Source organism: Sebastes fasciatus, chromosome 14 (assembly GCF_043250625.1).
Source record: "Sebastes fasciatus isolate fSebFas1 chromosome 14, fSebFas1.pri, whole genome shotgun sequence".
Classification (NCBI taxonomy): Eukaryota; Metazoa; Chordata; class Actinopteri; order Perciformes; family Sebastidae; genus Sebastes; species Sebastes fasciatus.
Genome location: NC_133808.1, coordinates 10446597 through 10452596, shown reverse-complemented (window position 1 = coordinate 10452596; position 6000 = coordinate 10446597). Strand labels below are relative to the sequence as shown.

Here is a 6000-nt window from a genome sequence, read left to right as displayed (position 1 = left end):
AGTTGGGATTATTGTGGAGAGGAGATGAGTGTGTAACCATTAAAAGGCTCCCCTAGTTCTTTTTAGATGTAGTAAAACACATAGCTTTCACACTTATCAGTGACATGATTTTCTTTTCTTCACGTTAGCATCTTTCGTGACATATGTGAGATCATACAGTCCTCTTCCTCCTCGTCTCTAGACCGTGTTTGCACATATGTGTGATCCCGCTGTTCAGTTCAGTTCACACATGTGCATGCCTACACCAAATTAAATTCCCCAATCAAATAGGTAATAATAATTATTGCCAGTAATTTTCAAACAGGTAACAGCAACTGGAATGCTTAATGTGAAGCAAGGTGGCTAAATGAGAGAAAATAGATCTTTTACTTGTCACCTAAAAGTTGTTCTTTTTCTGCTCGGAAGTCTGCTCGGAAGTTCGGATAACATTACTAGCTTCATCCATCTGTTAAACCTGCAGTAGGCAGAATGTTTTTGGCATCATTGGACAAAAAAATCCATAATAACCTTTCAGCATATTTTAATTCAAGTGTTCTGAGAGAAAACCCTGGCTCTGTTTTTAGGCTTTAAAAAAATCTAGCCCGTGACGAGAGACTTTGACCAATCACAGGTCATTTCAGAGAGAACGTTCCTATTGGCTGTGCTCCGGCTGGTGGGCGGTGCTTGGTATTTCCTCAATTGATCCCAACTTGGCTGCCGGGTCACAAACTTTCTAATTTTACAGCTAAACAGTACACTACTAGATGTTTCTGAAAACATCTGAGGCGAGAAGTAGGCATTACAGTAACAGAATATTGATTCATGTTTGATCGGCACTGCCTAGTTTGACTGTTTGATCGGAGTTCGCGAGTGATTGACAGCTGCTCAGAGACGGAAGCTGGACGGCAGACTCCAGATCAGCTCTGGTTGGTTGTTTTCCTCTACTCTGTGAAATCTTGCAGATGCCATTAGGAGCACCGGAGGACACAGAGGCACATGATTTTTTTTCAGATTACCTGTCTCATGCACTACTGTCAGGATATAGTGACCATTGTTTTAACCATATTTGGTCAATTTCTACCAACTGCAGCTTTAAGGCCTTTACACATTGGGGTGCCTGCAAAATTATTCATACCTGCAGCGATGCAAATTTGCGACAGTTGCCACACTAAATATGTAAAAAGTTTGAATAGATTTGAGTGAATTGATTGAATTTGAGTTCCCTCTGTTACTGTTACTGTAATACTTATAATTATACTAATCTAAAATCTACTTGAGAGTATAATCACTGAAATACATGAAGAAAACAAGGGTAGACTTGTTACACCCATGCCTTTTGGTACTTGCAGCAGCTGCAGGCTTCAGTCAAAACTGAATACGAGAGGTATCAATTTGCAAACTGAGTTGCAACAGAATTCAGTCATTTTTTTGACACGTACATAATGTATGATGGACATCATGTTCGGTGGTTGGGAAAATGGCGGCAATGATTGCTGGGATTGGCCCTCGCCCAAAAACCTCTTGTGGCTGCCACAACATGGAAGCTGAGGAGAAACAGGAGGCGGCGGAGGAGGAGGAGGAGGAGGAGGAGGAGGAGGAGGCGAAAGGAGGAGTTGGAGGAGGAGAACAGGGGCGAGCACAAGCTGTGAAAAAAATGAAAATAGTCACATGGAAATCCTCACCACATAGTCATGCATCCAGCCCACCACTGCCACCTCCTCATTACAAAAGACTCATGAGCACGTTTGCCGTCTTCCTCCGCACTCCTCTGCATACAAAAAGGTATATATTATGAGTGAATTTTAAAGGCAGAATAAATTATTTAACGAAACATGGGGGGGTTGGTGGTGGTGGTGGTGGGGGGGACAACAAAACCACTGCGGGTGGTAATTCAAAGCAAAAGAGAACTGGGACCGGCTTGTGTTAACTGAGATTATGCTCCGTGGCTAAAATACAGTGCAGAAATTCCACTGTCTCTGGCTTTCATGTCGAGGATGAAAATGAGATGTGTTGAACCAAGACTTGTGGTGGTAACGCGGTGATAAACAAACAAAACACCACATGAATACCCAATTATTGCTTTGAGTGAAGGCCCAATAGCATGTTTGGGTAGGTTCGGAGTAACCGAAGCCACTGCTTGGCCTCTCTCCACGGCCTCATCACACTTCATCATACGCTGCGGCTTATGCACTGCATGATGAGCGCCTCGCGTGGAATTTTTGCAAAGACAGTTTCCATACAAACTTGCTGTTATTGTGCCGAGACAATAAGATTTGTGTTTTGTCTAATTTGAGATGTGAGATGAAAGAGTATTCTCTCTCCTAGGAGGAGGACATGTTTGAATTGGTGGATTTGGGCAGTGTGTGTATTCTTTGGCTTTGCGAATATCTTTGTTGTGCTGAAATGGTCCCTAAGCTCTTTTTCCAGTCTGCAGTTTCTTGGCGATGACTCTGAGGAACAAGTTGTGTGTTTGTGTGTGAGTGAGTGCTCTTAATTCTGCAGCTGATTTTGAGCCAAATTTGTAATAGGGGTCAGACATCTTTTGGGTGTTTTTTGGGACTAATTTGAACATTGGAGCGCACCGCGTACAGCTGTGAACCTCTTAGCTTTTTGTGTTGTCTGTGTATCTTTGCATATACTGTATAGGTGCATAAAATGGAAAGAAGAATAAATAAAGAGAAAGAATGATGAGAAATAGATAAAATACCATTTTAAGAATGCTTTTTTTCAGTTTACAGGTATAGTAAGCTCAAATGCGTCTGTGTTTAGCCGGCGTCATCGTTGTTGTCTTTGTCAGTAGCAGGGAAATTCTCGTTAAACTGTCCGTCTTGCTTCTGTGAAGCTAACCTGTCTCTCCAGAGGTGTTCTGATATGGCAGATGGTACTAATTATCAAGGGTCACACACATGCACCCACACATACACACACAAAGTGTTTAAGGTTATTCATGGGGTGACAATACCTCTTAATATAGCTCCTAATATGTATTTTGTGAGAATCCTGCAGATGCCAGAGTTCACACGTAACCGAGGATGAAATTAGTTGATGACGCTGTAGAGAGCATACAAGCATGCATGTCTTTTTAATTTTACAACACTGGATATTTTCTTCAACTGGTAGAACACTCGATAGATTGAGTTTGGTTCTATTTCTGTGCAAAAGGCTGTCAAGTTTCATTTTCAGCCACTCAACTTCTTGCACCTCCAAAAGGAAAATGGATTGCTCTTTTTGAATTTTTCTATCTCTGCTCTCACTCATGTACTCATACGCACGCTTCCACACACACATACACACACACACACACAGTGTGGGGCATATTCTCGGCCGTGTTTAAATGTCCTCCACTTAACGGTGGCTGCAGTTCCTGGTTCTCTGCATTAACCTTTGCAGTGGTATTTAATTAAAGGTCCACACCTGTACCACCACCTCCTCAACCCCCATCCTTCGCCTCCTCCTCCTCGGCTGAGCCGGGGCTAACTGAAGGCATGCTGTACATCCGTGGCAATTAGCATGACCTTAAAAACACCACGAGAGCCTTGGCACTCACCCCCCGCACATTCCCCTTTGCCCTGTGGACCACTGGCTCTGCCTGTCCTTCTCTCTGACCCCGGTGCGCCGTGGCTATGCTCACTCTCAGTGGGGTCCGACCGATTATTGTGGCCCCTCTGCTCCACGGGGCCCTGCGGGACCACATCAGGACACAGGTAGAGGTCATAAGTTCCCTAGGTTGCTTGAAGGGAGCTTCCTTGTGTTCTAACCCCAAATCATCATTACTCAAATGGAGAGCACAGGAGGCGACTGCTGTTGGATTCAAATTGTTGCCCTTAAGGATGGCTCCACTTTGAGGCATGCTAAGACATTTTGAATTATTCTTTCCGCAGCTCCAAAGGGGTATACTCACAGCCTGCTCTAACGTCCCTAAAATGACTCGCTAGCAGTGAATTCTCGCAGCTCGCCTTCAGCGCGGAATAGAAACATCCGCCTCGTGTAACAGAATAATCTAAACTCAAAGCTCTGAAAAGCAAGTAGATCTCTGAACTTTTGTTACACATATTGTTTCCAAAGGGTCACAACTTTGGGTTACTAATTTGCAGTTAGTATATACGCTTTCTGTTGACATAATTAAGAGACATTTTTAATTTACACATTTGTTGATTCTGAACATATCAGTAAAATGTTGACTTCAGCATATTCCGCTCTTGCAATACAATATCAAGCTCAAGGCAACTAAAGGCTGTCACAGCAAACAACTATTTGCTATGTAAAGATATAGCTAGCTTTGCTTAGTTATAGATAGCTTACCCCAAGAAAACACTGTTAGTTCTGTCAGCACTGTCGCCGTTGTTTGGACTGTTTGTGCTGTTACGGCTGGACCACACAGGGAATGTCAGCAGCGCGTGGCAGCTGCCGAACCTGTTGTTTTTTATTTCGGCGTCCATGTTAACAGGTTAGAGCAGCCACACTGCCTCCGGGAGCGGCGCGGCTTGGCTTCGCGGTCTCGCCTATTTTTACCGCGTGCCGCGGGTTAAATATTGAAAAAGTCAAAAGTGACTTGAAGCACAAAGCAGGACGTGTTTGATTCATTAACATTTAACTGAAGCTACAATCAACCTAACCTTAACAAAAGCGCTTTTTTTTGTTGCCAAAACCACCTGCGCTCTGTACGTGCAGGACTTTTACACGTGTACGGTGCATAAATGTAACACATCCTACACTAGAAAACAGGGAACAACATCCAGGTAGCAATTTCATTTACCCCCAAAATGTAATTGGCAAAACATATAGTAGTGTATAAACATAATTTGTAGTAGACAGGGTTGAAGGCCAAGAATAAACTTTCATGCTCAAATAATACGCTCCTAACTCCTAACGGGAAAACATTTTTGATTATTGCATCCCATTGCATTCTACTTCTCTGTAAAAGGCACTAAAGGGTGTTAAATGAACATGCCCAAAGCACATGGCAGTCATGACAATTTCGAAATCATTAAAGACTCCCCTCTTATTATGCTACAGGCATAAGTTGATCAGTCGTCGTTCCTACATGAGCAAATCTATATTCAAGCCTTTTTGGAAATTGCTTATAGTACAGTGCCGGAGCCGCAATAATAGTGATAGCACTTATTGACCAGATAAATGTCTTGAATAGAGTCACAAGCCCACACATGATTAGCCACTCATATGTGCACCCATGCACATATGAGTGTACGCATGTGTCCACATACACCTCGCTAGCCTCTGTGGACCCCCTGTGAGGTCAGGAGCACCAGTGCCCCTGTGGCTTTCTGCCCTATGGTATCATGCTGGGCAGATATTTCTGTACGCTTGGATAACTCCTTGACATGGTGTTTATTTGGATTGGCAACTTGTTTTCATTTGAATCGATATGCAGCGCAGGAATAAAAAAGGAGGGGAGTGGCCATCAGGAGCGAGAAAGTGCCGCTATGCCCTGAACGTGAACGCCTGGAAGAAGCGGAGGAAGTAAAGTGCATCTCCTCACATCAAGGATACCTTCATTTAAAGGTTTGCTATATGATATCCAGAGCACTAATATATCAGCAAACAACTATTTGTAATGTAGCTATAATATATTAATGTTTACCTGAGCAGAGAATGAAGTCACTCTCCCTCTATGTGTGTTGTAATCCGAGTTTCTCCTTTTGTTTACATCGTCGGGCTGGCCGCGCATACCTTTTAGTGAATAGTTGTGCATGAGAGCATGCCCCACTGGCTAGCTAACGGTCGCAGCTCTGCACTGAGCTCATACGGCGGTTACAGCTGATAACGTGAACGTATTGTGTCCTCGCGGAAGCGTAGCATCACCCTCCAGTTAACACTGTTAGCTGTGTCCAAATTATGTTCCCATACAACTAAACTGCATTCTCAATTATGTTTCGAGGGAAACATATTGTCTCAAGGATTATGGTTGCCGTTTTAAACACATGGTTAATGTTATAATTTGAAACAAAATGCAAAAAAAAAAAATACTTTGTTGGGTTCAGTAAAAAAACTTCATGGTTT

General features: G+C 43.1%; 1 long non-coding RNA gene across 1 annotated transcript in view; it reads left to right on the top strand.

Moving 5' to 3' along the window:
• The first annotated feature begins 5408 nt into the window (after positions 1–5408).
• LOC141782836 (uncharacterized) overlaps positions 5409–6000 on the top strand; it is a 30654-nt gene continuing 30062 nt past the window's right edge. The window contains exon 1 of the long non-coding RNA XR_012597173.1: positions 5409–5502. This is a non-coding gene — a long non-coding RNA (uncharacterized LOC141782836). The remainder of the gene's footprint in view (positions 5503–6000) is intronic.